Source organism: Chionomys nivalis, chromosome 5 (genome assembly GCF_950005125.1).
Source record: "Chionomys nivalis chromosome 5, mChiNiv1.1, whole genome shotgun sequence".
Lineage (NCBI taxonomy): Eukaryota > Metazoa > Chordata > Mammalia > Rodentia > Cricetidae > Chionomys > Chionomys nivalis.
The window spans coordinates 2,057,885-2,073,082 of NC_080090.1; the positions used below are offsets into that span (position 1 = coordinate 2,057,885).

At 48.2% G+C, this 15,198-nt stretch overlaps 1 protein-coding gene across 1 annotated transcript in view; it reads left to right on the plus strand.

Moving 5' to 3' along the window:
• Capn8 (calpain 8) overlaps positions 1 to 15,198 on the plus strand; it is a 73,460-nt gene that overhangs the window by 7,544 nt on the left and 50,718 nt on the right. The gene's annotated exons all lie outside the window — the stretch shown is intronic.

A 15,198-nucleotide genomic window follows, 5' to 3' on the forward strand; every position in this document is an offset into this window, starting at 1 on the left:
AAGAGACACCTCCACCATTAGTAAGCAAACATGATCTTATCTAGCCAGCCAAACCTTCTTTTACGAGTCTGAAATCCTGAATCAAGAACCTCCTTTTGGGGTGGGGGGAGGTGAGGAGTCATGGAGGAATGGCTATCAAGTAAGAGTGAGGTCCTGGGTTCAGTCTTCAAAACAGATGAACAAGCAACAAACACCCCCACACACACTCCAAAAAAAAAAAAAAAAAAAAAAAAAAAACTAAAAAAGCAACCCACCATTTCCTCAAGTCTCACAAGCCTTTTAAGCTAGCAGCAGTTATTTTGGGAAACAATCTTGTCTTTGTTTTGCATGTTCTAGGCTCTCTGCTCCATTGCAGAGGTCACGCTAGAATACAGGAGGGGCTGGTCCAATCCCCAGCACCAAAAATCATAAGGAAGCAAACCAAGTTCACTGATGAGGCAGTTGACCAAACACAGCAAGAATTCACTTTGGCAATTACAAAGCTTGTATCTCATTTTCAAACAAAACACTCAAGGCAGTTTCTAGCCACTCATTTTTAATATCTTCTCATCACAGTTTAAATATGCTGATAATATGCAGAGACGTACCTAGGAGTTTTTTTTTTTTTTTTTTTTGATGTGGGTGAAATTTGTTCTGAGTGGGGCTCAGACTGACTCAGGCAGAGGATGACCTTGGAACCACCCCTGTTCTCCATCTCTGGAAGGACTAGGATTACAGGCCTGTGTGCTGTGCCCTGTTATAGGTGGTGCGGGGAATTGAACCCATAACCTTTGGTGTACTAGGCCAGTTCTCTCTATCCACCGAGGAACAACCCTAACAGGACTTTTTTCTTTTTTTAATTTTAATCAGAATATTGTTAGGGAGCAAAACTTACCTGAAAATGTATCAAGTTTTAAACAGTTCTTAACTGTTTAAACACAAACTAGCTGCAACTGTTACTGTCTTGTTTCTTTTAAAGAAAAATAAAGCTTGGCTTGTAGGAACAGTGTGACTGGGAGCTTGTGTGACTACACCTTCTTAATCGGAGGGAACATTCAGAAATACTATTCTCGGGGCTGGGGCTGGGGCTGAGGCTGGGGCTGGGGCTGGGGCTGAGGCTGGGGCTGAGGCTGGGGCTGAGGCTGGGGCTGGGCTGGGGCTGGGGCTGAGGCTGGGGCTGAGGCTGGGGCTGGGGCTGAGGCTGGGGCTGGGCTGGGGCTGAGGCTGGGGCTGGGGCTGGGGCTGGGGCTGAGGCTGAGGCTGAGGCTGAGGCTGGGCCTGGGCGCGTGCAGGAGGCCCTAGGTTTAATCCCAATTGCCACCAGAAAACAAACACACACCACTCTTCACACTGCATGGCTCCACAGCTCCATTACACAAATATTTCAAATATTTAAGATGCATGTATCTCGTAAAAGATGCTATCCTCGGTAACAGGTGAACTCTGTTGCCCTCCAGCCCTCTAACCCCAGAGCCTCCCTGACGGGAGTTTCTACAGAGAACTGAACAAAATTTAATAGGTTTTGTGGCCCAGTGGGACCCTCAGTTGAACTCGCTAGGTTTTCACATGTCTCGTCACCTACTTCGTGAATAGTTCCAAAACACAAATTAGAGATGAAAAGAAAAGAGAAAGAAAGGAAGGGGAGACTGGGAGGGAGGAAGGGAGGGCGAGAGGGAGGGTGCGAAGGTGGAACGGAGGGAGGGAGGGTGGGGAGGAGAAAAGGAGGGAGGAAGGGAGGGAGGGAAAGGCTTCACTTGATGAAAATAAACACCTCCTCCCTGTTACGGCCACCCCTTGACCTTTTGTTTCTCAGCACAGTTTTCTACCCTTCCTCTCTACTCTCCTTGTAGCAGCCTGGAAAACCTCTTTCTCCTCAGCCTGTGGGAAACCATCAGGACTTGGAAAATTACAGGGCATTTGATTTTAAATGCTCCAATGTTCTGTCTTTTAACGAGCACAGCAAATAGCTTAGTTCGAACTCAGGCAGCATGACTACAAAGCAGGAAGCACAACTGGGGTGCCCCACTCCCAGACACTCACGCCCTGCATCCCGCTAACTCTGTGTGAGGCTCCCACGGGGGTGAATGTGCTGACCTTTTGCCTGCTCTGGGTGAGGACACGTTGCCCTTTTCCTTCAAGCTAAACAGCTACTCTAATTTAGCCCACAGCCCGGGGAAACACAACTCTGAATGTCTGCCTTTAATGGCTCCTTGTTAGAGACCTTTTAACGTGGAGAAAGGCTGTTAATGAGTGCTTTTCCATTGATTGACTTGGTGGGACTGTCCTTTGATTACTGTTAAGCAAGGATATTTCAGGGCTTCCAGAAGGGACTGGAGCGTTACCATGGAGAATGTGTGCGGTGGATGGAGACCCAGGCTAGAAGCCCAGAAAACAAACCTAACCGTTCTCTGATTCCCGCTCACATCAGAACACGTGGAGCTGTCACCGTGGTGGCGGAGTTTAACGACAGAGCTAGAAAGGGAGCACCTGAACGGAAGGGACAGGGGCCTGGGAAAGGGTCTGGGTCCCTGTTGATCAAGACTGCATTTAGTAAGCAGAAAAACAGGTGCTTCATAGCCAAGGCTGCGACTAGTGGCTGAGCGACAGCAGCACGCATGGCCTGTGAGGTCTGAGCCAGGGTCAGCCCGGACTATGAGGAAGGGTTTCTCCCTGCACATAGCTCTCCCTCCTGAGGGCCCAGGGAGCTCAACACAGCACTTGTTGGTTTGACGATGGCAGGGAGTAACGTTGGCTTAATGTTTTGTTGGTATTCTAGAATCCACCCTTGGCACTGGGATGTCTCTATTTTTTCCTTAATTAAAAATTTAAAAATATTTGACTTATGAGATAAAAAGAGGTCATTTACTTATTTATTTTTGTTGTACTGGGGGTTGAACCCAGGGATTTGGGCATGCCAGGCAGGAATGGTACCACTGAGCTATGCCCCAGCCCTCCCTCCTTTAAAAAACTCATTTTAAGATAGAATATTGCTAAGTTGTACAAATAGGCCTCAAACTCACTCTGCAAGCCAGGTGGGCCATGTACTCATCATCCTTCTGTCCCAGACTCTTCTGAGTGCTGGGATTATAGGTGTGGACCAAAACACTCAGGTGAAAATGGTATCTTTTTGGTAGAATTCTTAAAGTTTTTCAGTAAACACATTTAAACGTCAAAACATCGCAAAGTTGCAGTATCTCGAAACAATACTTAAGGGTTGTAACACAGTTCTCCACTGACCACCCCATTAGTGTCCCATGCTTCTATCAAGTGCCTCACTATCTCTTCACAGTGGTCCACCACCCTGTCACATTGCTCCATTGACCCAATCAGAGTGCTCCATGTCCCATTAGAATGTCCCACCATTCCATCAAAGTGTTTCACTGCCTCATGACAGTGCTCCACCATCCCATGACAGTGCTCCACCATCCCATCACTATTGTGCTCCACCATCCCATGACAGTGCTCCACCATCCCATCACAATTGCCCACTGTTCCATCACCATGCTCCATTGTTCCACTAATCCTTTACTTTCTTACCACAATGCTGCATTATCCCACCCTAGTGCTCAGTGCTCCACCATCCCATCATAGTGCTCCATTGTTCTATATCAGTGCTCCAAGGTCCCATCACAATGCTTTCCTGGCTTATAAAATATTCAGCTCTCCAATCCTAATTTCCCACTGTCAAGTCACCATGCTCTCTTATCTCTTCACAATGATTCACTGTCATCATGGTGCTCCATTGTTCATCACAGTGTGCCACTGTCTCATGACAATGCTGCATTGTCCTATCATAACGCTTTACTCTCCTGATTCATCACAATGCTCCATTATTTTATCACAATGTGCACCTGTCTCATCTCAATGTTCTGTTCATATAATTCCCCACTGTCCCACCTGAGTGCTCCACTGTTCCATCATAATACTTCACGATTTCATCACAGTGGTGCTATCTCAATACTCCATCATCCTATCCCAATGTGCGTATGTCCCATCACAGTGCTCCAGTGTCCCATCACAGTGCTCCAGTGTCCCATCACAGTGCTCCAGTGTCCCATCACAGTGCTCCAGTGTCCCATCACAGTGCTCCAGTGTCCCATCACAGTGCTCCACTGTCCCATCACAGTGCTCCACTGTCCCATCATAGTCCTCCACTGTCCCATCATAGTCCTCCACTGTCCTATCAGAGTCCTCCACTGCCCCATCACAATGCTCCACTGTCTCATCACAGTGCTCCACTGTCCCATCACAGTGCTTCACTGTCCCATCAGGGTCCTCCACTGTCCCATCAGAGTGCTCCACTGCCCCATCAGAGTGCTCCACTGCCCCACCACAGTGCTCCGTGGTTCTGTGATAGCATCCATTTGTACCATTACAGTAGTCCACTGTCGTACCTCAATGTTCCTTTACCCTGTCCAGTATTCTAGTGTCCTACCGTGGTGTCTCCTCCTCTGTCCTTGTATTTTGGACAGTATATGTCCCAGAACCTTTGGATATCTTCTTGGCACTGAGTTTAGTGGCTTTCACACAGCAAGCCACATTTGTGTATTAGAACTCATTTGGTGCCTGACTTTAGATGTGCTACCTACCTGTTCTAAGGAAGAACGGGAAACATTCTGGCTCCTGGATAGGAGATTGCTGGGTTGGGGGAGCTGCTATCCATGGGTCTCAGTGTTGCTGACAAACCTGATCATCTTCCGTCTCTGTAGTCTGAATGAGTTGGCTGTCATCTCTTTCATGGAAGAGATGCTGTGGATGGTGGCTTCACATTCTCCCCAGTAGTTTTGGTTTTATAGCTATCAAAGGAGGCCTCTGATGTGATGGTTTGGATCGTCGCCCACTTTTTGGGCCAGTTGCTGCAGAAAGAAGGGTAAGGGCCCTCATGGCCAGCCCAATCTGGAGCCTGGCTCACTGTTAGGGTTGTGAGAACTCTCTCAGTCACGGGGAGGACTTTCCAAAAGAAACGGGGAGTGGCTTTTGACAGACGGTAACATATAAATGTATGTGTCTGGGGTGGGGACAGGGTCTCAGCCAGTCTGGGCTTTCCCACGACCAGGTTATGTCTGTCCTCTGAGCCCAGGGACCTGGCTTCTTTCCTCCCTCAAACCCATCACCCTGTCATGCTCAACTACATTCATTTCCTTGGGGCTCCCATTCTCTCTCTGGATCTGTCAGTAGCCAAAACTCTTTGATCTTATCTCTGTAGACCTGGGCCTTCTCACTCAGCTATGGACTGTCCTGACCACCATTTCTGCAGTTATAAATAAAACAGCTGGGTAAATGTGGCCGGGGAACTAACACTTGGTTCCTTATCAACCCGGAAGTGGTCCCTACCATGGATAGAAATGGTTAATAATAGTCCTGGGCATCATGACTATGTGTGCCCGCAGACATGGTGACAAACAGCATTCAGAGAGTGTTTGTAGCACTTTGATCTGGTGACCTAAACCTCTGTCACTGAGTCATTATTAAAGTACTTGAAAACGGATATAGCCAAAGCTCGAGTCGTCATGTGCTTTTCTCCCTGGCTTCCCAGGATTGCCAACAATCAGGTTGGATCAGGCATAGAACAAAAATCGTATCCCGAAGTTGTCTATGCCTCTTGATTTTCAAAGAGTTTCAAAGTTCAGCTGGGCGGTGGTGACACACACCTTTAAGCCCAGCACTCGGGAGGCAGAGGCAGGTGGATCTCTGTGAGTTGGAGACCAGCGTGGTCTACAGAGTGAGTTCCAGGACAGGCACCAAAACTACAGAGAAACCCTGTCTCGAAAAACAAACAAACAAACAAAAACAAACAAACAAAAAAATTAAACGTCTATGGAAACCAGGCTATCTGCTTGTCTGTCCCCACCTTTCTGACATGACTGGGTGGGAACATTAAGAAATGTAAAGGTGTCTAAAAGGGCTTGATCCTCAACAATGAAGAATGTTCTAGAAACAGTTCATAAATGGATCCTTGATGGTAGCTGTGGGTAAAGGTTCGCAGCGATGCCTGCACTCATTGCTGCCGCACCCCTGTTGGGATTCTCTGAGGTGGCTGGTCTCCAGTGAACTCTCTGACAAAGGCTAACTCTTCTTTCCTCGGCTCCAGCCAGTCCTTGCCTGTGCTCACACAAGCATAGAACATTAGCAAGTGCTGTCCTTGGTGCCCATGACTATGGAAAGACAAAGAACTCAAATGGCTTTAGTAACGTGTGGGCCCAAATGCTACAGGAAGGATGCACCCACAAAGGCAGAGACCCTGGACCCTGGAAAATGAAATTCTGAAAGCTCTTCATAAGAAGTTTTTTTTTTTTTCCTTAACAAATGTGGACCAGAGACTTCCAGAATGTAGAGAAACCAGTGGGCTTTCTGAATAACATATTATAATGTCTATTCAAAATTTTAGTTTTTTGGGATGGTTTTCTTCCCTCCTTCTTACTGCTTCTCTCTCTCTCCCCCCTTCTTTCCACCATGCCTACCTCTCTCCCCCTCTTCCTTTCTTCCCCCCTTTCCCTCTTTCCTCCTCGTCTTTTCTTGTGTGTTAGGGTAGAGCCCCCCTCCCCCCCCGTCCCTGCGCAGCACACAAATGTTCCACCATTTGTGGAATATCGGCTCTCCTTATATTTCTCACTGTCCTGAACCAGTGTGCTCGTGCCTGTGTGTTAACTGCCCTTCATCCCCGTTCTCTACTGACTTGTGTTTGCTCTTCAACTCTCTGTAACTGATCTCTTATTCATCTTTGTTGCATTTATTGAATAGAGTGTTATATTTGTTATTCATGCTTCAAAAAGGGAATGAGTGGAAAATTTCACGTCTCTAAAGATAAACGAAAGCCCGGTAGCAATGACCCTAAACTCATCACCCTCTCGGGTGCAGACCTTGCGTTGATTTTCTTTTGTGAACCGGCACTCCCCCACGGAGCAGGGCCTGGACTCCTGGAGCCGAGATGAGCATAAGCACTCGACAGTAATTGAGAGCAGAGTCAGCAACCTTCAGACATCTTCTGATCTGAAATGTCCTTCTCGGACTGGGGCGAAGTAAATCAATTCACTAGGTCCAGATGCTTACTTTTAATGAGCAACTTGGGAGCTTCTGCTCACACAAAGGACCAAGTGGGCTCATTGATTCTGGAGAGCAAAGGCTCAGACCTCCGGGAGGCAGGAAAAACTGCAGAGGCCAGTTCCGTGCGGCCCCATGGGGTGAAGCGGGATATTGGTACGTTTGATTCTGACGGGGTCTTTTCTTCCTTTCACTGATCTCCTTCCTTTCGCTGGTCTCTCTCTGTTCTTAGTCTCCCGTGCACTCGTGTTCTGTTGCACTGTGACCCCTCACCTTTCTATTTTGAACAAAGGTGCTGGGGACAAGCATTAGTTGATGTGGCTGTGACATGGTATTCATATTGGCCATTCCTCAAGCGCATGGGAGAATTCTATGTTAGCCGCTTAGTCCCACCCACCCTCTCTTACTATTTCCTCCCGGTAGGACCAAGGGTGCTGGATAGCAGGGCTGGTGACCCCAGCCCCTTATTATTTCCATATCATAGGACAATTGTCACAACTATATAAAGTATGAAGTATCGCTTCCGCCCAATTATTTTCTCCCTGTCTCTTACTCACTTCCCTGTATCTTTTACGACATGAGTGAGGCACAACCCTTGTCATTTCATTTTTGGGGTAATTTTCAGTAGAATTGAGCTTGCGCCCTACACGTTTTGCTCTATGCCTTTAGAAGCACTATTCTGAGATCAAGCTTGTGGCTTCACTGAGCTGCCGTTGGGATCATGTCACAGGCAGGGCTACGATCACTTACAACAAACATACAGTCCATGTCCCCAGGCAGAAATCTTTCAGGAGGGATTTCTTTTTTTTGTATTCTGGTTTTTATGTGCTCATGTAGAGTAGTTCTCCACTGTAAAAGGTGCAGGCGAGTTTCTGAGCCTCCAGGGAGATAGTCTCTTCTCAGGAGAAGGTGGTGGTTTGGTCTAGGTAACAGGCTTCTAGGTTCTGTCTTGGCTGAGCAGCCTGAGTTTGGAGGTCTAAGCCGCATCCCACAGTGCGGGATTCCTATGCAGGGCCTCCATCCGAAATCCATCTGCGCTGCTTTAATATATTCCATAGATTCTACTGTTTGCGCCCTACTGGCAGCATGCCTGCCTGCTCCCTACCCGTGGCTGGCATTTTGAGGGAGTCACTTGAAGACCCAGAGAGGAATTTTTCATCATTAATAAACCATGATGGTTGGGCTTCCGTGTTCTGCCTGGTGCTTCAGAAACCCCACCTCAGACACCAGGCCAAGACACACGGCTGGTTAAAGGACATAGTTACAGGAGATTCTGGACCACCTGAAGACAGAGAAGATGATGGAGTGCGGAGTACTAGCAATTCAACGTCCCAGACCTCAGAAACTAGGGAGGCCTGTGTGTGTAGGCTCCCGGGATGCCACTGGGCAGGAAGAGGGGGATGCGGGCTGGGGACAGGGCGGCAAGGATGAGGCCCCAGGCTATGTTCAGGTCCTTCACATGTAGGGAGCTCTGGGGCTTTACTGGAGGTTTCAGCAATTGCATCTGGGGTTATAGCTCAGAGATGTGTGCTGCACTCCCTGAGAAGCCAACTCCCACTCTGCAGGGACCACAAGAGCCTGGTCCTGCTGCAGTGAACTCATGCCACGTGTTCGCAGAGGATCACGCAGCTGCATTCTTCTACAAGGCGGCCAATGTGACAGAGAAGCAGACACTGTTCCATCAGCCATCAAGGCATCAGTCTTTTGGGGATGCCTCCTCTTGCCCTGTCCCTCCCTGTCACCTGTTGATTGCCATCTCTGATGTTCTTTTGGCTATGCTATCCTTATCAGTTCCCAGAAACTGGCCGGGGCCTTCCTGTCAAGAGGCAGCATATGCTTCCCACAAACTCCTTCTATTCCCACATTTAGTTTATAGTCACTGTAGTGTTCCTGTTGTCTTGGGGCAATGTGGGGGGCACTTTTCTTTCCCTTAAAATATTAGCGATTGGAGGGAAACAATCCCTGGACTACATTTTAGTTTCCCCTCTCTTAAATCCTTCAAGAGGATTGCATTTGCTCTCGGGTTCTGTGACCTAGGTACTCTCCTGTATCATCATCCCAGCCTTGGCCCCTGAGCCTGCAACAGCTGCACCTCCAGGGAGGCTTCCCCTTAGTAAGATAGACTTTCAGGAATTCTTCACCCCCCAAGGCCAGTCTTAGATTCTTCTGTGCCCTTGTCTATGTCCCGTGAACTGTTTCTCCAGTACTCCCCAGGCCAGGGCGAGCATAGCCACCCCATCACAATGAACATGGAGCTCTTGGTCTTTCTTTCTCTTGTCTCTCTTGTCTCATTTGCTTGTTAACCTATTCTCATCAGCTTGGGGTCAGTATCTCCTTATTCCCTGAGTCGTGGGAGCCAAAGTTAGGTGTGTGTGTGTGTGTGTGTGTGTGTGTGTGTGTGTGTATAACGGGGCATTTAGAGGAGAACCAACTCCAGAGGCTGTGGCTTCAAGGGATACTCCTAAATGAGTAGGCCAGGAGTAGGTAACTGGAGAACTTGGTACTGCAGCAAACAGGAGAAATTGTACACAGGTGAAGCCATCTTCCAGTCTGAACTGAAGTTACCGTGAAGGGAGCTGGGCTTCCCTTCACCCTATATGCATTACCCCCACCCCTGCCTCCAGCTGTCTCCTTCCCACCACCCTGCTTTACTTTCTTTACGACATTTGTCACCACCAGGCTATTATTCATTGCTTGTTTTTCTCATTAAAACATACCAGGCATGATGTCAGAGATTTTCTTTGACATGCGTTCTTAGCGCCAGGAGTCATGCTTGGTCCAGAGTAGCTGCTCAGTGAATACATGGGGAATGAGTTTGTAGAGGGAGTCTTTAGTGGCTTTTGGGTGACAACGCTTCCTCGGCAGGGTCCCCTGCCTCCCTGCGCAGGGTTCAGTTGTCTCCCTCTCTCCTTGCACTCTGTCTGCTCTTGGGAACTGAACTCAGGATACTTACCCAGCCTAAACATGCCTTGCTTTGGTCTGTCAGGATCTGTCACACTGACTTCCACTTTGACCTCAGAGCTGCTTGCAGTTGGAAAGCCACAGTCACTTTCCGGGGAGATCCCCAGCTACCCTGTGTTTAATATGTCATATACTTTAAGAACCCATGCACCACCCTTGGGAGCTTTACGGCCCTCCCACTGACTGCCCAGAACCATCCACTTTCCAGCCAGCTTTGGAGGGGGCTTTAACCAAAGCTGCCCCAGCCTTAACTGTGGCTGGTGGTACTCCATGAACCTTAGCACCCCTCTCTTAGCATTTAGTATTTCCCTGCTACACCTGTCTTATGGCGTTTTGCTGTATTTTTTATTTCAAAGGGCATTACAGTTAAGCACAGTAAGCAAGCTAGGTTCTTCATGATATATTTACATAAACCCCGAATGTATTTATCTACTAATGGCCCTGCCCTGGTGAATTAGTTCCATTTTTATAATCTACTAAGAAATTCTTTCACTCTCTATAGCATTAAAGGTCTGATTAAGTGGAGGGGGGATAGGGACTCCCTGAACAGTTTCATGCCAGAGAGTCTAATTCCTTCAACAATAGCTCAGATTAGACGAGGGCTGGTCTACAGGGCTTCCTATGCAGCTCCAACGTGCTCTGAAGTCATTCTAGGAAGTTTCCTTGGCTGTGAAGTAGTCTCTCTCTCTCTCTCTCTCTCTCTCTCTCTGTCTCTCTCTCTCTCTCTCTCTCTCCTCCCACACTGACAAGTTAGAAGCTAAAGCATGCCGGCCTCGCATTCACACATGACCTGTTACCCGTTTCTGTTTTTTCCTATTTTGTGACTACATCAAGTCTGGGGTGCTCTACAGCTCCTGGAAGCAGAGCCTCTCGGGCTCAAACCTGTCCTTGGACAAACGCCTCTTTGTCCACTTTGCGTTGTTACAGCTGTCCTCCATGCTGAGCTGCTCCACACTTCCATGGATCTCCTGCCAGGTTTGAGGAGCCTTTCGTGAGTCACCATGGGAACCAGGAGTGGAGGCGAGAGGTGATCTGTGGGGCAGCAGAAGTGGATTATTTAGTGTGTGTTATTAGTATATGCAGTACATCTGGAAAGAGTTCTTTTGAGGACCTAAAAATTATAGTTGCTATAAGGGAGTTTGTTGCTACCACTCAGAAAGAAATGAACACCAAGAGGAGTCAAGGTTGATTTCTGAAAGTAGTTCCCTCCCAGGGTGACCACAGTGCCCCATTTCCCATGGAGAACCTGGCGCTGGGTTGTTGAGGATTTATGGACATGTACAAAACACAGGATTGACTCTTGGCTCACTTCTAGGTCAATGATATCTCGCTGCAATGTGGCCATGGGGTCCAGATGGCACTCCAGAAAAGCCTTGCTAGACTTCGCTTGCAGCTGCAGCTGCAGGGGTTGGTTGTGGTGTCAGGTCCAAGTTAGTGTGAGCTGCGTAGAAGGGGGAAGGACTACGTGATTTACCTGACATAATTGTCAGCATCAGGAAGAACACTCATGGCTCTTTCATTCATTCGAGTGGCTAGTAAGCTTCTTTTTCATGCTAGGAAACGGGCAATGAGACAGGCCCTGACTCTCCTCTTCTTGCCTGGCTGGGTATGGTGAGAGGGTTCTTGGCAGCAGAAATCTGAACAAAGTCCTTCACCCAGAAGAGCATGTGGTTGGGGAATCTTCAGGGAAGAGGTGGGGTAGCACGAACAGAGTAAGGCCCGCAGAGGCTGCACAGTGGCCACGCTGTATGGGGAATTTGAAGGATTCTGGACGTTATTCCTAAGGATAGTGGGGAACCACAAGGGTTTTAAGCAGAAGTGTGTGACCAGATGTGGAGAGTGGAGACTGGGAACCCTAGGCAGGGCACAGCTGCAACACGAGAAAGCCTTGCTACTGCAGACATGGACAGTACTGGAGAGTAACCCAGAAGCTCTCATTTCTTAGCAAACCATTTCTTTAAAAAGATGTGATTAGCCCTCATTTTGATAAATGATACAAGAGATTCTGAAACATTTTTCTCATAGCTCACCATACTTAGGAAATAATTGCCGCACAAGACAAGGGTGCAGCATCCTCTGCATCTCATTTGGACTGTCAAAGCAAGATCTTGAAAGCACTCGAGACTCTCTGAGTTCTTCCGAGATCTCCCTCCACTCCTTAGCACTCCGACTACTACCCTCCAGGTACCCATCCTGCCCGCAGCTGCTGAGATTTCTTCCTCAGTTCCATGGCCAATGACACGGTCACTTCATCTGCTTCGTTCAGTTCTGAAAATGCAGCAAGTCCCTCAGTGCCGTTGTCTTAACCTAGCTGTGCTACTGCAACCAAATACCACAGCCTGGGTGATCCATGAGCCACAGACACAAGCTTGGCTGAAAAGTCCACACAAAATGCTGCAGGTTTGGTGTCTCCAAGGTCTCTGAGATGGCATTTAGTGGCCGTGCACTCTTGGTAGGGGTGCACATCATGCCCTGACATGACAACAAGCAGAAGGGAGAAAAGGTGGCAACCCTGTCAACCTTTGGGTAGCTAACCCCGTTTGTGAGGGTTGACCTCTTAAGATTTGGTTTCCTTTTAATAAGTGTCAATGGGGGGTAAGGTCTATGTGAGTTTTGAAGGCGACACTGGTGTTCAAACCATACCAGTCACTTTGCTACCCATTGCTCTTGTGTCTGCAGGTGTGCTGGCTCGGTTGGTGCTAGTGTTAAGTAGAAGTGGGTGTTTGACTACGCTTTTGTGTTCTGATAATCTCTGTAATTTCCTAATTATAGCTCCTAGAGCAGTATGAGAGGAGATGGTTGGGGAGAAGGGATTCTGGAGGCATTTAGGACAAAACCTAAAGCATTTGGGAAATAGCGGGATGTGGGAAAGGTGAGGGAAGTAATTATCATGGCTCCCAGGCTGAAGGAGGTGACATTGTTAGTGGCCGTGTTTGTTAGAGGGAGGAGACCGAGTGGGGGCAAGCCCAGGTGGATGGGAGTCAGCCTACAGCTTTGCTTCCTGTGTCAAACTTGGGTGACTCAGGGAGACCCCAGCACCTCCCTGCTGCCATTATCTGTTGACTTCTAGGTAAGAGACACAGTATAAATGTCTGCTGATTCAGTTCTCTTTGGGATGCTCCATGTTTGGGTTAATTGTTGGGTGATAATAGGGAATAATGGGGAGGCTTATTGAGGGTTTTCCATGTGTCAAGCATACACTAGATGCTGTCCACGTCTTACCTCATTCTTATCTTCCTAATAGCTCTGAGAGGTGGTGACTCTTCATGTCTCTGCCGAGTAAGTGGATGCTATTATACGAGGTAGGTGGCAGGGTGAGCTCAGTGTTAATAAGGGTGGGGAGAGGGCGGGGTCTGGAAGCAAGAGGAAAGTGGAGCTGAGGAGAGGCTGAGAAGCTGTCTGTCGGAGGTGGAGAGGAGGGGCCGGTCTCCCTTTGTGCAGAGGTGGAGGCATCTATTTCAAATGAGATAATGATTCTGCCTTCAGCTACTGGCCCCACAGGGTATGGGAGAGGCAGCAAGCTCATCGCCTGGCTGGACGCTGAGTGTCTGAGCGTGGGAAATCACTTGGCTGGCTCCTGTGGAGATGGCTTGGCCAGTCAGGGCCTCAACTTTACTCATCTGTAAGTGGGCATCAAATCTGTAATCTACCTGTTCAAAGCGTGCAGTGTTGGGGGAGGGGCCACTTGTTGGTTCCCAGCTGCTTAGCCCCTAAATAATCACACAGAAACTGTATTCATTAAATCACTGCTTGGCCCATTAGCTCTAGCTTATTGGCTAACTCTTACATATTAATTTAACCCATCTCTATTAATCTGTGTATCGCCACATGGCAGTGGCTTACCAGGTAAAGTTCCCAGAGTCTGTTTCCGGCAGAGGCTCCATGGCTTCTCTCTGACTCCTCTCTTCTCTTTCCCAGCATTCTGTTTAGTTCCCCCTCCCCGCTAGCTAAGTTCTGCCCTGCTATAGGTCCAAAGCCGTTCTTTATTCATTAATGGTAATCACAACATACAGACGGAAATCTCACATCAGTACAGAGAGCCAAGTACAGGAGAGTGCTCTTCCAACCTTGCGCTCTCTAGCAATGAGGGAACGGCATCCAGGAATGAGGAAATTGCTAGAGGTGAAGGGCTGAGCCCAAGATGAGTTTTCCTCATCTTTATTTGAAAAGAACTCATGGAAGGAACTGTTAGGGTCCCCTACTCAAAATATACTTCAGCAGGGTTTGCGGCATGTGGGAGACTTCCAGATGTGCGAGGCCCGTGAAGCTGAAGGATGTTTTGCAGGCTGACAGGATGTGCAAGGAAAGGGCATTTTGAAACTGACTCAGCAGGTAGGGACACACTTAGAGCAGAGCCCCAGGGAGGGGCTCACAGGAGGGCATCTTTGTCTACATATTGTCCCTTTAGGGAAGGCAAAGAGACTCTTAGATGCTGGCAGACACCTTTGCCCACACGATCATGAGTCCAGGAGGTGTGGAAGACAACCGTTTGTCCTGGATACAGTGAGGCCAAAGATTTTTCCAGTTTGAGCAGAGAAGTTGTTGCTGACTTGGGGAGACTTGAAGTTTTACCTAAGTGCATTTCCAGCTACCTCTCCAGTGAACCTTGCTAGACTCTGGATTGGTTGTGAGGACATGTCTGATATCTCAAACCACTTTGATAATTTGATCTTCCTCAAGAGCCCTGACCAGGGAAGTGGGAAACTAAATGAATCCCAATCTGGTTTATAATTCTGTCTGATTTGGTAACTGAAACTGTAGTTTCAGTATAACGGGTGCGTGTGTGATGGAGGAATTACTTTCATTTAATAAAGAAACTGCCTTGGCCCATTTATAGGCCAGCCCTTAGGTGGGTGGAGTAAACAGACAGAATGCTGGGAGAAAGAAGCCGAGTCAGGGAGTCGCCATGATTCTCCCACTCCAGACAGACGCAGGTTAAGATCTTTCCTGGTAAGCCAGCTCATGGTGCTACACAGAATATTAAAAATGGGTTAGATCAATATGTAAAAGCTAGCCAATAAGAGGCTGGAACTAATGGGCCAGGCAGTGATTAAAAGAATACAGTTTCCGTGTAATTATTTTGGGGCATAAGCTAGCCATGCGGGCGGCTGGGTGCCGGGGACGCAGCCCCGCCGCTCATATTACAACAGTGTGTGTGTGTGTGTGTGTGTGTGTGTGTGTGTGTGTGTGTGAGTGCTCCTCTGCCCTTCTCTCTCG